Source organism: Cloeon dipterum, chromosome 3, assembly GCF_949628265.1.
Source record: "Cloeon dipterum chromosome 3, ieCloDipt1.1, whole genome shotgun sequence".
Taxonomy (NCBI): Eukaryota; Metazoa; Arthropoda; class Insecta; order Ephemeroptera; family Baetidae; genus Cloeon; species Cloeon dipterum.
Window position 1 is genome coordinate 17,758,364 of NC_088788.1, and position 20,571 is coordinate 17,778,934.

Below are 20,571 nucleotides of genomic sequence, written 5' to 3' on the forward strand. Positions count from 1 at the left end.
TCTGCAATCCCAGAGCTGGGCCCCCGAAACAAGATGAAAAGAGAGTTTCGAGTCGCTGACCTGATGCAATTTATAAGTGTTTTTCTCTAGCTGGCCGGCTGCCGGCCTTCTGGTCCAGAGAACACCTTTCCAAGCTGTTCTCTAAACTGATATTTGATATCAAAAACCATCAGCACGTCATTTATTAATTATTAAAATCTCTCTCTAAAGGTTTAGTGGACATTCAGTCTCCTCTTGCAAGAATGATGATTAAAATGTTTAAAATCCCGTATTTCCGACAGAACATAAACATACAAACTTGATCCTTGTTGTCACGCAAGAGATAATTTGGCTTTAGACTCATTGGAGCTGTGAGAAGTTAGAGAGCAAGGAAGAATTTTACAAAGAAATTTTAATATCGTCGAAATTGAGGAAATTTACTAAAAATTCTAATTCTTCCTGCCCGAACAGGATTTGTGTTTTGCTATTTTAATTTCCAAACTGCGACTCAGCAACCCGCTGGAGACCAGGGCCAAAAAGCCAGCTCAACATTTGCATGAATTACATTGTGTGGAGAAGAATTTTAAAACAGGAGGTAAGTTAAACGTCGTAAAGAGAAATTTTATAAATTACTGCAGAGGAGACAACAGAGTCAATTCGGTAAGGGATGTGAATGAGCCATGATCGCCCCTTATAGAAAATATTTTTCGCTCAGTCCAGATGACTGGTGGGTATTTCAATTGCCAACTTTTCTGACGAAGACTTGGAATTATCCGAAATTGCATTATGTACAAACCAGTGTTTAATTGATTGTGTTATTGATCTCCTGGCACAGTTTTTAATTTCACTTTCCAAACGCACAAGCGTATCGTCCTGTCCTGGCGACGCAGAAATTGCGCATAGCTCAACAAACTCAAATTTTCATTGTCGAATTGATTGTTGCCCTTTTATTGTCACAAGAAAATTTGAGTTTAATTTTTTAGTTATACTCCAGGATGAAATGGAAAATTTCCTTCTCCAGCTTGAAAATTTTTCTCGAATTTATTTCAACATCTTTTTATAAATAAAAAATTATATCAACTTGTCCCAAAAAGCATACTTAAAATCAATATATGACATTCTCAGAAACCATTTAATGGTTCACTCTGTCAAATTTAAAGAGCATAAAGATAAGATCAGCTCCATATACAATGAATTCTAAATTCCATTGAGTCAGAGATGCCGCGCTTGATTAGAATTGATAATAGACTGCATTAAACGGCGAAGGCCGCTGGGAAGGGAATCAAACGCGCAGGTGATCGGACGTGGGGCCACGAGGTAGATCGAATTGGCACAGGAGAGAGGCGCGTGACTGACGACTGACTTGAGGAAAAAATACAGTCCGATGTGTGTGTGCTCGTGCGTCAGATTAAGAGCTTCAGCAAAGTGCAAACACAAGACGAGATGTTGACAGCCAGCACATGTGGGGCCATTAACGGACTTAAAATTTGTTGTCTTTTTGTAATAAACGAGATGTAAATTATCGATGGGAGTAAGTGGAAGAGCTTGTTTTTGCATTATGGAAATTCAACCTGATTTAGCTTAAAAGGTGTTGAAGAGGATGATGAGATGGATTTAGAGTACGGTCACTTGTTAGTTTTGGTTGGCAACTGTCACATCGTGGACGAAAAATGATAAAAAAATATTGGCGTGTGGGACCAACAATTTCTCTTATTGATGGCATATTTTGATATAAAGAAAACATTTATTTCTTAAATTTATGGAGAGTCATTTTTTATATTGAGTCTCCTACTCCCTTTCTTACGCTCAGATGATTTAACAAATTATAATAAAATTAAATCTGCAACTGAAAACCCTTTTTCTAATTTTACTCCAATCTTTAATCTTTGTGCATCGTGAACCCTCAAATTGTAATTTTCGAAGTGTGATTTAAGAAGGTGGAAAACCTGATAAATCGTTCTCAATGAAGTTAGACTTTTGGGACTAAGACTTTTCGAACTATCGAATATTCCTTTTTTCCGTGAAATATTTTAAGAATTGAAAAAGTAGCCTAATCACGGAAGAGAAGAATTAAATGGAGTTAATACAATTTTGAAAATAAATTAAAAGAAATATTGTAAACGTAAATCAACGGCAGTAATTAACTTTGTTAATCAGTTGTTAATTCCACGTCTGACTTTGAAATTTCCAGACACACTCCGAAGATGTTGCCACGCATTGGGAATGATATTATATTCAATTATTCGCTGCGATACCTCGGCATGATTAATGACGGCGGGGCACGAATGCTGCGAGCACACGCATCCCGACAGAGAAAAATGCACGCAGAGATGGAGAGAATGCATTCGGTGGCTTCCTGAGGGAAATTACACGCAAACACTGGCGTCGTAAATCAAAAAAAATTTCGGCCCGGCGTCCTCGCGCACCTTATTAGGATAATGAGACTGATCTGCTGCTCCTGATGAATATTCAATTAGGTCGACGGCCACGAATTAAAAATGAAGCAGCAGCACCGCCGGCAACTCAGCGCCGGGTAACAATAATTATATTGTTTCGAGCACAGTTCCTCGAATGCAGCATACATAATTTTTTCCTGTTTGGGATGGGAGGTATTTATTTTGCAATGGATTCAATTAAAATATCGACAAATAGTTATATTCTTTCATCTACCATTAGCTAAAACACTAATGTTTTGTGCACCGATGTTTTATAGGGCATGGAGACTAGTGATATATGGGGAAAAATTTATTCCCACGTGTGCGGAAATTATAAATTTATTTTAGCTTTTTCATAAAATTTCCTGCACTTGTGTTTTTTCCGGGTTTTTTTCATTTTGTTATAAATGATGGAAAACATATTTCATTTATTTTTCAATTTCAACATACAAAATTTGTCATTAAGGCTATTTTCCTTCTTAACCTCTTAAAATATTTATTTTCTTTTTTGTCACCGATATTATTTCACAGAATTTCCTTGATCTCACGCGCAGCCTTGAACGACGCTTCTTTCCCATTGAGTGCATCCAAAAGCAAAAAGCTGACTTCGGAACTCGCTCGTGCATTCAAATGAATGAAAATGCGCCGCGGTGTGTGGAGCTAATTACGTGCAGCCAGCGACTTTTGGAGGCGCACACCAATTTTCCTATCATTTCTGTTCGGCTGCCCTCGAATGAATCGAACGCCTACCTTTTTTTCTCTACGTGTCCAAACACTTTGCGGGCAAAAACACACGTCCAGCGAGCACCTGCTGCCGTCATTCAGCCAGCGTGGGTGCCCAAATGCGGCACGAAAAAGCCATCCGCAGTGTTTTGCCGGGCACAATATAGATGAATGATTCAGCACCGAACGCCATGCATCAATTACCATTCGCATGAATGAATTTCCTCGCAGCGGCCAGTCATCTTGGAAAACGACGTTTTCGCTCCTGAATTTCAGCTTGGCAGTCAAATAATGCTCGAGTGGATTAGATGAATGTAAGGTGTTTTCTCCTGCGGTCTGCGTACAGAGATTCCCCAGCTGCTTCTGGTAACTCATCAAAAGGGACTGCACTAGTAAACAACTTCAGCTTCAAAGAGCTTGATGGTCCAAGATTCTGCTTCAGTTCTTTATCATCCTTTTGTGAAATATTACCCAGGGCCTCTGTTTTGCATTTAGTCCAGAAAAAGGACGGTTCGTGGCGCGCTGTCCGAGACTACCGAAAACTAAATTCGAGAACCTTGAGTGACAGATATCAAAATTCCTTAAGCACTAGGAGACATTTATTCGAAGTCTCCACAACCTTTAATTGTAGCTTGATTTTCTACTCGGCAGGTTCCCTTGGCCGTCAAACCAGTGGTTTTGTCAACAAGGGTTCCGTTGTTATGGTGTACAGCAAGGCGGAAATGCACCAAGAAGTCAGTTCCTATTAATATGGGAGTGTTCACGTCTGCGATGAGGAAGCACCACTGAAATTCTCATTGGGCTGGAATTTCGACTGGTTTCCTTTCGGTAGCCACGTCCGGCTGCACCAAAGGATTATGACGCCCGCGGTAGACAGCCGAAAAAGGGTGATAGTAACCGCGGTTGGCGATTCAACAGAAGTAAATCGCGCCCGCGCAGTTCGCAATCTCGGGAAAATGCGTCAAACGACTCCTCACCCTGCTGGCAAGGCTTTTGTGGGCAAAAGTGTTTAATATGACTTTGCAGGCGCAAATGTGTTTCAGTCGGAGTTAGCTGGGATTCAGGTGGGGGCACTACAAATGGGACGGGAAACACGCTTTTTCTTGTTGCAGTCGCGGGTGATTTCAACGCACAAGTGTGACGCCTTCGCGACTCTATCGCTATTAAACTCATTGAAACTTTTTATTCGCGAGTGGCAGCTGCAACACTTGATGTTTGGGAACAATTCATGCCGCTGTGGCGAATAATTTATTTTTTATTGCTCTAGTGATTATTCAGTTTTTAGAAACTAGTTGAAAAAGTACAATTAACATCAATTTAAAGGAACCTCATGCTGACATATAAATTAAAATTATGAAACAAGAAAGTTACAAAAATGGTTAAATTATTAATGAGGGTTGATTTATTAAACACGAAATGTGTACAACTCAAATCTTGAATATCAGTTTGCTTTCTTGGGTTAGACTGATACCTCTCTTGCAGATTTTCCAAACTGTTGTAAATTCAAATTTAAAATAATTGTATTCAGTTATGGTGAAATACTGATTTTTTTATACATAAAAAATCTACTAGAATCTGCAAAAGTAGTTAAAAGAAAGAGTATTACGAGCCATAAATCATAAAATGGAATTAAGCCGAACAATGCCTTCGTTTTATGATGCTGATCACAATTTGCACGATTTTTTTTGCCAATTTGGGCGGTTTAAGACCACTTATACTTGTTACAATCACATATTATTGATAATAAAGGCATTGATAATTTTTAAAATCATTTTAAATGAAGATTCCCTCTTGCGTAATTCAATTTTCTGTTTTATAATCTGCTAATCTTAATTATTGCAAAGCAAAGGTGATTAACATTTCACCCGCGGTGATTAAAATATTTTCTCGACATCCATTCTAATTTAATACCAAGTGCGTAATGATCTTCCACTGATTTCATAATGAGATTGAAGTAAGATATTAAATTTTATTCACTATCACATTCACTTGGAAGCAGCATCCAGGTTACACGTATGGCGCTGGAGCATTCGAACTGCGTGCCTCTCGCATGCATGGTGCCGTGTGCGACAGAGATCGGAGTCATGCAGCACCATTGAGCGCGGAGGCATTCCACTTTAATTTCATTGCGGCACGCATCTGCATAAACAGCGGCGGCGGCGACATGTCAATACCATAAAAGTTATTGTTCGTTTGAGGCGAGTGTGCCCCGCGAGCAGAGCAAACGGCCTTTTACGACTGTTTGTCCTGCGCGCACCGCCTCTCGTGTGTGTAATAATAATCATCATGGGAGCGTCTCGTAAATAAATTCATAAATAAGCAGCGGAGAATGGATGGTAATATGAAATCAGATGCACGCCAACGATAATAACAGGGGCGCATTATTGCGCTCGCTCGAGGTGCACGCCGCGCGAATCAAAGCAGCACGCTGCTCACTTCGCGCCGCACGTCAACTTAATTATTGCACTGCGCTGCCTGGTGCCGCCGATCGCTGAAAGGGTTAGCCACATGCCATTATTTATGTGCATTTAATTTGATTTGCTTCGCCGAACTGGCTGCACAGCAACGCTGGTCTGCATTCCATCGCGCGGTGGTTTCAAATTGGAAAATATTACTCACTTAAATCAAGAGTGGAGAACATCACACTCAAGGGGAGATAATTAGTGCTTGTTGATCGGCTTGCAATTTTCCAGCCCATGCGTTGATTGGCTTCTAGCATTTCAAGCCTTGAGTTTATCCAGAGATGAAAATTGCTTATTTGTCGACAGATGAGTACAATTAAAGGAACAGAAAAAACACGGAGGAATTAAATGTTGAGTTTAGAAATTGGTGGAGTTGCACATTTTCAAAGACCGTTAATTTTGAGTTCTCTTATACTGTATAGCATGAAATTTGTTTTCTTTAGATATCTGAGGGGTCGAAACTGCGAGCTGTGAAGTACAAAAGCGCGTGCGAGATTTCAATTGCTCTACAAATTTATGTACTCATTTTTAATCTACCACATATTTGGAATAACCGCAGTGTAAAATTTGGTCTAGAGAAAGAAATTTATTATTTATCGAATTGTTACAAAATTAAATTCAAAATTTTCAGTAGCTGATAATTATAGGCTTCTGGCTACTCTTTCTTCACTCACATTTCCCATATGAGAGTGGTAGCAATTTTTGTAATTGTTTGTTCTTCTCTCTGATTATTTTCTTGTTTCCGAAAGACGTTCCTACGAGTTAAAAGCTTCTTTACTCACTTGTCCGTTGCTTAATTCACTAAACAAGGAGATAATTTTGCTAATTTTTGCTACGCTATCTTTTTTATTAGTCATAAAAACTAAATGCACGCCTAAAAAAGATAATTTAAATGTAAATTAACTAATAACAGGCTATTTTTTAATATAACTTGGTTTCTAAGTTTTGTATTGCTATTTTTACCGACTGCTAAATTTAACTGTACAGATTTGACGCTAAAATGTCTTGGGTCCCGACATTGGAAATTTAAAAACCCCCCTTGCATGTTACAGCGAACGCTTTCTTGTTAAATTATGACGCAATAAAAAAGTAAATATCCTAACTACACAATCGGCTGAATATAGGCAATATTTATGTGCCCTTTATTGCTATGTTGAAATGGAAGCAAAAATGAAGAATATTTCCGATAAATAGAATATTTTAAATGCGTGCCTCGTGCAGCTGCGTGGAACAACAATAAGCAAAATATTCAGCACCGAAAGACGGGCAGACAGCTCTGTGTCATTGCAGCGGAACGCGACTCAAAAATAGAGTGCGTCGTAAAACAGTCTATTTGGCCGAGCGTAAAAATGGCACTCAATCACGACGCTGGCATTGACACGAGGCCAAACACACATCTTTCCGAAGGCATTTAGCGCCGAATTTATGTTTCGCGCCTGGTCACTTTAGGCTGCCGTCGCCGCGCGCGTTTTATTTTCACAATAAAAAACGCATCTATCGTGCTGGATCGGAAAGATTCTCACGTGGGAACAAAAAGGAGCGGGGAGGCGGGCAACAGGGCAGGAAAGTTTATGATTTTGATGTTTTGAAAACACCTTTTTCAGCGGGCATACTTTATGATCTACATAAAATGACCCTCGATCGCGCGGCTGCAGTTGTTGTGCGCCGCGAGATAAGACGCGCGGCGGCAGCGGGTGGCTGCCTAAAAAGCTCCATTAAACACGGTGGTGCCGATGGGAAATCGTAAATATATACCTTCCGCGAGCCGAGGAGAAAAGGGTACGAAATCGTAAAGTACAAAACGCATAAAAACGACATGTTCTATCAGAGGTTAATGGGATTTAACTGCTCGTGCGCAGTTACAATCGACGCACCAGTGCTTTATGAACAGAAAGTCCGGCGAGCAGCTGTTCCACCAATCTTTTTTTTAAAATTGGGAAAAAACCTTTTATGCAGTTGAATGATAATAAAACGCATTCGATCTTTCTAATTAACCACGTGTGCTTTGAAATTAAACTTTTACGATCCGAACAGGCTGTCAACTTTATGAAATTTATTTTCAGAATTAAACGTCTGCTCTCTCAGTGAAAAGTCGGACTTGAGTGCTTTTTGATGGCCGCAACTAACTTTTCACATCATTAGTTGTGTTGAATCAAAACTTTCTTTGCCGAGCATTATTTTGAAATTTATGAGTGGGTTTAAAGGTTGAGCAACAAAAAATATCGTATTCTGTTTAATTGCAAGAATTTCTTTGTGCCCAGTTCAGTTAGTCACTTGAAATCAACTTACATTGGAAATTTGTTCTAATTCCTTCATAAAACAGTTCTTTACAAGATTGTCAAGCAAATATTTTCACCTTTTGCCTGATTTTGAAATATTTGATGCTACCCTTTTACAAATCCCATTTGAACTGTGTGAACCATTTCTTAGGTTTATACTGCACAGTTAAATGACTATTTTTCCAAACAAACATAAAATCCGTTCATTATCGTCCCTATAGAAAATTCAAATTCATTCTAGATCTGAATCTAGCTGTAGTCCATTTCATAGCTAATTTAATTTAAAATCTACAAAAAATTAGCATCATATATTTGATTTCATTACTTCATTACCCGGAAACACATCCCTTACTCAGCAATTTTTATCTATAAGCTGTTCTTATGTTTAGATTTTTAAAGAAGGTTTATTCCAAATCTTTTCTGGAAAATTTATCCTTGAATGTAATTAAAAGCCGGTGTCATGCATGCCCGCAATCAGTTTTATTTTATTATTATTATTCATTTTATTGGACACCATCGGTGTACAACTAACAGTCAATTACAATTTTATTTATTATAACGGAATGCTTGAGATAATTTTAAAGGTTTTTTGACACAGTCTAGTAAATGGTACATACTTGTAAGCAAAGAATCACAATAAATACATTTACAATTAGTGGTGACATCGAGATGAAAACATTTTTGTGAACAGACGAGGAAATGACAGCCATGAAAAGAATATCTAGTTAACATAGCCCTATCTTTACAATTTGTATTAATCCAATCCAATTTACACATAGCAGGGGTTTCAAAAAAATTTGGGTCAATAAATTGTCGTTTAACATTCATATTGTTTAAAAACTTTTCATAGGCAGTTGTAGAGAGAAGAGAGTATTTGGATTTAAGGTCATTAACAAAATATTCAGTCTGAACCAGTTCATTGACAAATCTAGACTTCATTCTCTTGTCTACGCTAAGGGCTTTTTTAAAGAATCTAAATTTAGCACATTCCAACTTGTTGAGATCATTCAGAGATAAATGAGACCAAATTGCTTCTATACCATAGGAAGCTACAGGAGAAATTGCAAGGTTAAATAGCTTTTTAGCAGTGCTAATAGACGATTTTGAAAGGTTTTTAATTTTAGATGTTGCAAAAATTGAAGCTTTAACTCTCTTATCCATATCAGGATGATTTTAAAAGCAAGTTCCAGACGTTTGAAATGTCACACCAAGATAGTTGACAGAAGAGGAAAATTGTAGGCAATTTGTTATCTCCCATTGTTTCTCGATTTTGCTATATCTTCCAACGCCCTTATATCTGAATTTAATGATTTGACATTTTTTTCCAATTTAAAGACAGTGACATATAGAAGCTAAATAAATCTTGATATTATTAATGAGTTTTATTTTATTATTTGTAATTAAAGAAGAACGATGCTCCAAACCTCAGATAATCCCTGTTGTCAAAGCACAAACTAATTCTTATAAGGATTCATTTGAAGCCGGAATTTATCAATTGGAGAGGACGTTCTCTCTACTTGAAATTATAAACAACAGAGAATTTCCTGGAAATGCCAAGAAAATGTGGTCAAAAGCTGTAAATTGTGGAGAAAATTATAAAATTTTGAATCGCAGCAAGGTCTTCTTTTAATTAGTGCTCATTGTTAAAAAAATGCCAATTCAAATAATTTTACGATTCACTTTATTTAGGTGCTTAATTCAATGCGCACCCATGGTGTTAAAAAATGAATCTAAATTAAAGTTTTCCAAACAAAATTTAATCAATATTGCTTAATGCTGATAGATTCAGGAGTTGCTTTTTCTTCATTGAAGAAATTCTCAACGAGCAAGAAAATTAAACTGGAAACTACTCAATCACGCGCTGTCTTAATAACCTTGCTGTTTGGAGCCCCAGCAGCAATTATCGAATTATAGTTCAAATATTTGATCTAGATTGGGTTTAAAATTAAAGGAGCAGAAATGAAGACATTCCGTTGAGACTCAGGATTGAATTATTGCCTGGTAATTATCTCTTTTCTCCTTTTTCTCGTTGCCCAATGGCTGGTTAATAACATTGTTTGTGCGCGCCGTGGCGAAAATAATTTATTATCTCGGCAGTTGTGCACGGGGCAGCGCGGGTAGAAACACACATGCACACGCTCCAATGGATAAACAAACGGCTGAAGTTCAATAATCGGCGTTTTTATGTAAAAAGAATAGTTTGTGTTCGCAATCATGGAATATAAATCACGCCAGGAAATTTAATTTGTTTTTAAATGTGAGGCTCGCGCGCATCCGCCTCTGAGTTATGGCCGCTAATAATGAAAAGCGTGAACTCATCCGACTAAATCCGGCACGCTTTATCCAGATAAACGAGGAAAATTGTGGAGGCACTAATATTCCACTGGAAGCAATAAACATATTTTGTAACTTTCGGTCGATTTATCGATACTAAAAACTTTCTTTTTAGTGTAAAGTAAAAAATGATACGAAAAAAAAGTTCTTTAAAGCAAAAATTTAAAAAATTGGCGTCAATAACATGCATATTAAATGAAACCAGGAAAATTTCTTCAAATTTTATCTTACTCTTTCTCATAGATAACAATTGAAATAGCTAAGTTTAAAGCTTATATGAAATTTACCACATAATTTTACATGGTCGTTGTTTATTATATTCACCATGGAAGATAAAAATAAAAATTGTGCAATTTGCAATGCTACGGACGACCTTTGGCCCTGATTCAAGGATTGCACGCCGGGAAATGATCAGGTACAGTGAGTTAATAATGTTTTTCATCTCTCGTGATTCATCATCATCCACCACTCGTCTTGTTAATAACGAGCACCGACACTGGACTGCACTCAAGTGCGATAGAGGAGAAATTGTTACAACTTTGTATTGCTAAATCAATTCATCTCTCTCTCTCTCTCTCTCTCTCTCTCTCTACTTGAGAGCAGCGTACACGGATGAGATCATAATTATATATTCATTGTCTTGATTTTGCCACGACTTTGTTCTGCTTGGCAGGCCGATTGTGTGCAGAATGAAGCGTGGCATGCCAGGTCAAAGATTAACGGCTTTTGTTTAACAAATTAACGTCTAAATGTGCATCCTAGGGAAAACATTACATTTTAATTTCAACCTTGGGGTTGAAACGCGGGGTTGTTTTTAATCCGACTAAATGAAGTATTTACTTGACGAATTTTAATAAACAGTAAAATGGTCTCCTTAACTATAACACGATAAAAAAAACCAAGAGAGCTATATGCTGTTTCAGAACGTTAAAACCTGATCTTGGAAATTTTTAAGTAATTTGACGCTTAACCAAAGCAATTAAATTAAAACAAACTGTCAATTTGTGATTATTTTTTCAATTAAGTTTCATTCTACACAAATATGATTTAAAACAACTATACCTTAACGCACTTAAAACAAACAATTCATTAAAAAAATGCAAAAACGTAAATTTACGTGTTTAACCGCACAGAAATTAAATTTTTAAAGGGTTGCTATTCTTAACTGTTGAAAAAACTCCATGATCCTTAATGAACGTGAGAAAGAAGAGGCTTGGATGCCCACGCAGATTTGCCACGAAATGAGTTCCACAACTACTGCGCTGGAATATGCGCGATAAACGCTGCATGAGAAAATTTACATGCCATGGCCATTATGTGTGTAAAGCACGCACGGTGAAAAAATCCACACACCGGTGGAAATTAAAATTTCATCCGCTGTGAGAAAAATGTAAAGCGTGATTTTGGGGAATACGCGACCCCAGCTGACCCCTGGCACTCGTGAAAGTTGTTCCATCCCGCCGGCAATTAGGCCCGGAGAGAGGTATAGAGGCTGTGTGATTTTATCTGCTCGTGTTCGGACCATCAAAAGGCCTCAGGCTGGCTGGCTGAGAGGCAGCCCGCCAGGCCCAACGCAAAGGTCACGGGCAGCAGTCACGACGGGCACGCCCTTCTCAGCCCCGTGACATGACCCCAGCGGCCTGAGCGTGTGCTCGTTTTTATCAATTCTGCATGCCCGCGCTTCTCGCAATGAGTCAGTGTGTTTTAATTAACTGCATTTGAGGCGTGCCAGAAAGTAAAGCTTAGTGAGAATGGACTTGATGATTTCTTAGAATAATTAAAATTTTGTTTAGAGTTGGTCGAAAATTTCACGGATTAATTCAGACACATTTCACCTTAATTTTTCTCCAAAAACACAGCGAAAAAAGTTTTCTCCCTAAATCCATTTTCTACACCGACCCGGAATTGACCCGGACCGACCAAAACAAAAAACAAAAAAATCAGTGAATTATATGATCGATTTTTAATTAAACATAATTTATTGGGGCCGACATGCAACCCTGACTTAAACACATTGCTAGGAACTGCAGAATTAAAATCAATATGCTAATGTATTTTCATTCCAAAATTAGAAGTAGGGCAAAACAAAAAATACACGTTTGAAAAGTCCAATTAAGAGCTTTGATATCTAGTTCAAACGATAACAATATAAAAAATAAAAACGCAGTTGAAAAAAATATTTTGTCATGAACAAAATCAACTGCTATCAACGAACGAAACCAAAAAATCGGACTGAAAAAAAGCAAAAGGCCGAGCAGCCACCCAAATACTCCGCTCTAGCGCCGGTTGTGTGAGAATAGCTCCACGCCCAGCAACTGAGTACAGAATAGAGGGCAAGCCAGCCAACTCGTAATGATGTTGCTTAAGGGAGAATTCTCCCCCATTAAACGCAGCAAGGAAGAGAGTTGGACGCGTCTTGGTTGTTGACTTTGTTTTAAGAATCTTTATTTCCTAGCCATTGAAAATAATTTAAATTTGCAACTGATCGACAGCCTGAAGTTTTTTCTATTTTTTAATAAAAAAATTACACGTCTAACAATAATGTGAATTAATTTAAAAATTAATCTAAACTAGTGATAATCTTCTGTTTTAAAGATTAAAAACTATTTGCAAATCACACCTAAATGCAATTGGTACACCATGAATATGCTTCCAACGCGCGGCCACTTATAAGGACACCGGATTTTTTACTCCACACCCTCACGGTTTAAATGTATTAATATCTTGTTTTTGTTCTGGAGAGTTGCTCTCGTATGCTGGCATGCAACCCTGAGTTAAAAATATTGCTAGGAAATGCGGAATTCATTTTCATTCCAAAATTAGAAGTAGTGCAACACTAAAACTCGTTGAATATTAGAGAAAATTTGTATTTGGTCGTGAGCAAAATCAAATTTTATTAATATAAAAAAACGAAACTGAATCGTATAGAAAAACAGCAAAAGGTAAATCAGCCCACCCAACTGCCCCGCGCCAGCACCAGTTGTAAGAGGTGGATCTCCAACACTATTAGGTTAGAGCAGAAAGCTAGCCGGCCAACCGACATTCTGTATCACTTACGTGCGAGTTCTCTCCCGTTTAGTCCCGCCAGAAAGAGAGTTGGATGCGTCTTCGTTGTTGACTTTGATTTAAGAATCTTTGTTTCGCAGTCATTACAAATAATTTAAATTTACAACTGATCGACAGCTTGAAGTTTTTGCTTAATTTTAAAATCACATTTTTGTGCATCGATATAAAATCTGAGTTTATTTAAAGAATTACATTTTGCATGGCGTATAGCGTGTCAATAAAAAGACCCCATGCGAAGGCATGTACCCGAGCTGGTCTATTTCTTGAATTGGACTGAAGGCTGTACGATTATGTTATTTGTTCGCGATGATGTCGGGACACAAAGTTTTCGCGAGTTGTTCGCTATTAGAGGGTCGCCAATTTTAAAAGAGATGAACTGATAAAAAAATCTACAAAAAAATAATGCAAATCTCGATTTAGTTAATTTATTTAGAAACGAAAATCATGCTCTGAAGACTTAAGTAAATTTAATATTTCTCTATGTTTCATTTATCACATTTGGTAGTCTAATTGGGGGGTTTCGCTCACTAATCAATTATTTGAGAGGCGCGCCCCTGCATGCATCGGGGCACAGCCTCTCGGCGTCTAATTAAGGCCGCGATCGTCGGCGGGGAAACGCGCGTGCCTCTCTGCTCATGTGAATTTCCGCCGCGTTTGCCGCGCGCGAGGCACCATAAAATGATGATGATGATCAGCCAAATCTCCACACCTGCAGCCGAGAAATGTGTGTAAATAAAATGAAACCGGCGCGGCCGCGGCCGCGGCGAGACCCCATCCATTCACTCTAACCTCAAACTGATTGAGCGGCTCGCGCAGCAGAATAATTGGGATGGATCTCCTCTCGCTCACCTCTCATGCCGCGGCGATTCTTATCGAGATATGGCAGTTCCACTCCAATTATACCCTCGTCGTGCCCTTTATTGGTCCTCGGAATTAGGGGTCTCGCGAGCTCAGGTTATTCATCCGATGCCGAGTGGAATACCCATTCCGACAGTTTCACTGACGAGCCTGCGTGCAGTGTGTGAAATTCTATTGGAACTTCTTAAAATTGAAACGAGCAATTAATTGTTAAAGTGGATTGATACAGGCCAGCAAGTGAATATTCATTTAAAAAGTGTGTATAGCATGCTGTTCTTAAATGAAATGAAAAAAATTCAAAGCAATATCAATAAAGCAGCCCTAAGCTGAAACAGCTGTTGTCTAGTAAAAGAACAACGTGCGAGTTTGTTAATTTCTCCATTTCCACCTTGAATTCCTGATTTCAATAAAAAAACGAACCAAATTTGTATCATTTCTTTTTTCATAACAAACATTTTGCCGTTTCTTGTATATGACAGTTAAGGGAATTTTCACCTTCTAAATATGAATTATTATTTATTATTGACAAGACACTTTTTTTGAAAAGAACAAAAAGGTTAAAACATTTGCCTTGATGTTTTTTCACTCTTTTCTAGGTCGAACCAAGGCTTTTGCTAATGGTCTTGCTGATCTGTGCTCAAACTTGATTTATAATTAACCAGGGCATAAATTCATTTTGTTGCTGCCTTCTATTTTATACGTGTAGTAAGTGCTGAAGTAAGTGGGTTTGGCGTCATATGATTGCAAAGAACCAACGTCTGGAAATTTCTGCATTGGAAATCCAGCTTGTCAGTTTCCCACAGGGACAGAGAGTCGCCTGAAAAACTACTATCATCTGTGTAAATCTGCACGATGAATGAGGAGTCGTGGAGCGTGACGCGGCGGCGGCGGGCCGACGGGATCGCAAGTCAGACGGGTGGCCGTCGAACGACCGGCAGGCCAGGCCGCGCCACGCCACGCCACCACACCAGGGCGACCAGCAACAGGTGGCTGAGCGGTTGACTTGCTATGCGGCGCGGCGGCTCCCATGAGAAGTGCGCCTCATCAAGCCGCGCTGCATTGTTTTGTGTTATGGGAACTTTCCCTGGTGACCGCCGCCCCGCGCTATTTTTTCTTTGCCGCGCGCGTTTGATCCCCGGTCGACTCCTCCTGTGGCTCGTTTCCTCTCAAAACAGTCGTCCGCGTCCGCACACACGCACGCACGCAAATTCGCTGCCGCGTCCTACATGACGGCGGACACGTGTGATTGCGTGGTGCGGGCCCTCCAGTCAGGTGCAGGTGCACATTGCAACCGTTTCGATCTTTGAACAGTTTTAACTGAAAAGTTCCAGAGTTCTGTTTACAAGAAATTTTACTAAGATTTTTTAAACTGAAACTCCCGAGGGAATCAATTGGATCAAAGACTTGACAGGCAATAAAATTGTGACTTATTTCAAACAGAAATTTATATATCTAGGTGAGTTCTAGATTGTTCTAGATTGTAGTTGAAAGGAAAAAGGAAAGTAACCATTTCCTAAAGAAAATTTCGTGAAATTTGTTGCAAAAGTGTTTTAAAACAGAATTAGTCAAAGGGGACGACCGCTAGGGTGCATAGCACAGCGGCGAGCTCTGCCCTTTGAAAGCATTTATTTTCTGAGTCACTCAAGCGAGTGGAAGAGCTGGTGGGTAATTTCCGAGCCAGCCTGGAATTGACCGAAATTGTAATGCAATACGGAATTCGATCAATTTTAATATTTTTTATCTTCGCGGATTTTTTCAGCAAAAGTAAGGACCCAAAAATAAAATCGTTGCATAACCTTCAAATTTTAAATTAGGGTCATGCTTCTTCTGTGTTAATTGTTGAAAAATTGTCTATTCTCCTTTGGTTTCGTAAAATTTTTCTTGTAATTCAATCAATGATAACATATACTTTGTAACCAAATATTTCACAATAACTTTTTTTAAATATGAAAAAAATTTGAATATGCATCAAATGATGGTCAAGATTGAAATGTGCAAGACATCGGAGTCGACTGCACAGCTTTTAGCTATATAGCTTGTAGTTGTTGTTGATGCAATTTCTATTTATTTTCTCCCTCCATGCATGCTTAGAACTTCCTTCTTCTCGTACATATATGTCCTTTTTTCAATCTTGGCTGACGTGATGGTTTAAAATATCCTCTTTTCAAGGGGGAAAACTTTGCTATAACATTGGAAATTGATGCTTTGGACGTACCAAAATATTTCTTATTGCTTGGAGCTAGAGCCAATTGCATATTCAAATACAAATAATCGAGTATCGTTTTTCGCGCAGCCTGCTCTCCCGGAGCAATACATTACGAATGTTGTCTGTTTTTACAACAGGAAATCCTGTGCGAGAGCCACGCAGGACTCTCGGCGAGCAGGAGATTAAACACAATAATATTTTCCATGTACGCGAGAGACGAGGCAGCAGCAGCACCATATAAATTAGCATAATCCGCCACACACGGCGTGCGAGAGATCTTTCGCAACTTTATTATCTGAATGGATTGTTATTTGTACTCTCAACGCGGCGGTGGCGGCGGCGTCGTGATGAAAAACGGCGAGCACGAAACGCGCACGTCTCCGGCCCTTTTCATTCTTCCATAGGTTGCCTCACAGGCAAGGTGGACCCAGCTTTGTGTGTGTCTCGATGGAATCAGCTAAGAATAAAAAAGAAAAAACCAAAAGTGATGGGTGTCAGTCACGCGCTCATTTCCAATTCCCCACGGCAGCTCGTGTGCGGGCATCGCTTGCCTCGCGAACCTCGCGATTCAGATTCAGACATGCATTCTTGTCTCTCTTGGATAATTTGCTAGTAAGTCACTCTGGGACATTTTCTTTAGGTGCTTTTTTATTAAGGAACATCCCACTACTCGTTGTGTTAAAACACTTATTTTCATATTAATGTCTTAGACCCTTTTGTCAATCATGATATAAAGGAGAAGAAAAATATATCTCGCTATATTCTCCAAGGGCTTTTAACTTCAACTTGAAATTATATAATAATAGTTGAAAGTTTAACTAGGAATTACTGGCTTTGATTTGCAGTTTGGTCATAATTTCAATTAATTTAATTGCAAAAATTACCTGTGCAGGCATTTTTCAACTTCCACAGAGTATTTTTATTGGCATTCCCTGCACCAAATTTACAGAAAACCCAAATTTTGAGGTAGTTTAGCGTCCTGCACAAGAAACAGAATTCGAACCAGTTCTGACTTCACATAAATCATCACTTTGCTTTTGCAACTTTAATTTCCTTAAAATAAAAAAATAACCAGGACAGTTAAAATTTTGCAATTATATTCTTTCGCGAAATAATTGTACAAGAGAGGTTGCACTGAAACAAAGTGATGACATGCCATTGAGAAAACATTGACACCCCTGCTGCGATGACTTGATTGAATGATCTGTTGAGCGCAGCAGGAAACGCGGTGATAAAAGATGCATGAGAGAGCGGATTGAGATGTCGTATTGTTAATCTACTTATGCATGCAGCCATGCACAACACTCGCAAGAAGAGTGCATTTTGTTTTCCCCTCAAATATATGTGTATGCATGCGCTCAGCAGATATTGCTCGCGTCTGTCTGCACTTTACGATTCTGCTCGTGTTCTCGCTCACAGCGGGCGCAGCCGAGGCTCGATCCGCTCGCATGCTGCACTGCACACACGGAGCAGACACTCCAGCCATAATTTGCATTTTTCATGCAGGCAATCACTGGCTGGCTGAGAGTGCGGCAATCAAAGAACGAATGTCCACGCCTTCGGGGCTCTCATTAGCATTGAGTTTCAGACAATAAGTCACGTGGCACATGGTGGTGATTTAAAAAATATTTCATTTTTAATTTAAATTGATTGCAATGAGAACCATTTGATTAAGTTTATGCTAATGTGATTAAAAAATCTTAAAAATCATCATTTTGTTTCTGAAAAGAGGTTTAAAGTCACTTTTTTACGGTTCCTTATTCTGAGAAAAGGAGAACAAAATTTTAAAACGATTTAGGGAGAGTTAAAGGGCCGCAAAAAGTCAGTTTTGAAGATGAACAAATAAGATGAAGTGATCTCCTGTATTCATATTTTTTAATTACTTTAAAGATTTTTGCTACCAGTTGAGGAAGTGACAATAAATACTTGCCTGTACAAGTTCCATTTCAAAATTCAGGAGCTAGAGTAAAAGAAAAATTTATGTTTGAAAAGTTTAATGAAGAACGTTTCTATCTAGCTCAAACAATTAAAAAAATAAGAATAAGAACCAGGCAGTGAGAACAGCAACGAAATTGTATCAAAAAATGAAACCAAAGTATAGGATTGAAAAACAGCAAAAGGCCGAGCAGCCACCCAAATACTCCGCTCTAGCGCCGGTTGTGTGAGAATAGCTCCACACCCAGCAACTGAGCACAGAATAGAGGGCAAGCCAGCCGACCCGTCGTGGTGTAGCATAAGGGAGAATTCTCCCCCGTTAAACGCAGCAAGGAAGAGAAGTTGGACGCGTCTTGGTTGCTGACTTTGTTTTAAGAATCTTTATTTCCCAGCCATTCTTAATAATTTATATTTGCAACTGATCGACTGTCTGAAGTTTTTTCTAAAATTTAAAATAAAAAAATCACGAGTTTAACAACAGTTGAAATTAATTCAATGACACACGCTCGGCCAATAGTAAATAATATTATTTGCAATTTACTCTTAAATGCAAGGTGCTTTACATGTATTGGCTGTTTGATCGTTTCTACTTGTATGGTTTTGTTATTTCATCGAACAGTTTCAAATTTGAATGAAATGTTACTGAAAAAAATCACTAGTTGATTTTACTCGCAATTGCCTTTATCTTTGTTTTCGCAAATGAATTAAATAAATTAAGATGAATAAAATCAACAATTTTAAGATTTATTTTTTTTATTGAGGAACTGCAGCGCAAACCACTCCCTGATTTGCGAGTGAAGTGGCCTGCCATTGACGAGGGACACCCTGCAAATTAATGAATTCAAGCCGGCTAATAAGAGTGCCGTGCATATCAACGACTTTTGCTTGCGGTACGTGAAACACACAGCCGTGAATGGAGTAAGCCAGCAGGAAAAGTGCATGGGCAGCATTTCTTCTCGCCGAATGTGCAAACGCGGAGCATGCATAATGCAGCCTGGCATGATGCATGAATGACAAATCTCTCGCGCGGCGATTGATAAAAAAGCGAAGGGAAAAAGACAAAGGCCGTCGTCTGGCTGACTGGCTGCTTGGCACTTTATTTATTATTGTTATTTTCAGCGGCACAAGTGCTACGGCGGCGTGCATGTATATAAGGTGCGTGGGAGCCGCTTCTCAGGTCACGTCTCGCCGCTCATTCAAATGTGCGCCTCAGGAATGCGGCTTTAATTATCATTGTGCGCCACCGAGCAGGCACGCAGAGGCAGCCAGGGCGCAGCAGCCAAAGCTCGAATAAATCAAGTCGTGTGTGTGTGTGTGTTTCTTGCGCGCCCCACACCGCTCCATCTTCCTTTCAAGGCCTACGCGGGCTGCTGCCGCCGTGTGCAAATACAATAAACAAGCAGCTTTTAAACGGTGGATTTTAAAAGAGGACACTAATAGATACTCCACTTTAACCGTAATTATACATTTTCATGAAGACTCAAATTACACTTAAATGCTTTTTCCGTAAGTTTTTCTTTTATGGCTTTTCTTGAATTCAGAAGCTAGAATTAACTTGAATGTATATTTTAATTCTGAAAATACATTTCAAATAGTCAGGAAATGACAGTTTTTTAATTTTTGGCACTCTCCTTTTCAAGCGTGAAATATTTCTTAAAGAAAACCAAGTAATAGTCATTAACATATCACAAATTTAAACGGCAACCTGCTGGGAAGCTCTTGTCCAATTTACAAATAATATTAAAGATGGAGGGAAAAATAATTTTCAGAAATTTTTAATTGACTTGTCCACTTGAAACAGTTTTAATTTTCATTTAGCAATTTTGTGCTATGATTCAAAACCTACTTAAATAATACAAAAGCTTATAAAAACCAAAGCTCACAACAGTCTGTAACCATCTTAAATCAGGTCCGTGCAAAATGATTATTTTGGGTTCGTGGTACAATCTTCAGCAATTATTTCCAGTGCGTTTTTTAGAACGAAAACCCAAAATGATGAAACAAATAATAAATAAGAAATAGATGACAAACAAGTCTTTTATCATACGACAATATTATATTTATTGTTTACTGGATGTGTGGTTACCGAAAGAAATCATCTTTGCATGTGATTAGCGATGCAAACCGTCAGAAGAATCGAAAAGATTCGTTGAATTTTTATCCGACGCATTGGTAAAAAAATTTAAATTTTATTAAAATTTAGTAAAAATTTCCGCTCAATAGTGAGCTTTAATTTAAAATAGTTCTGAAATTCAAGAATATCATGATTTTTAAAGAAATTTACTACTATAACG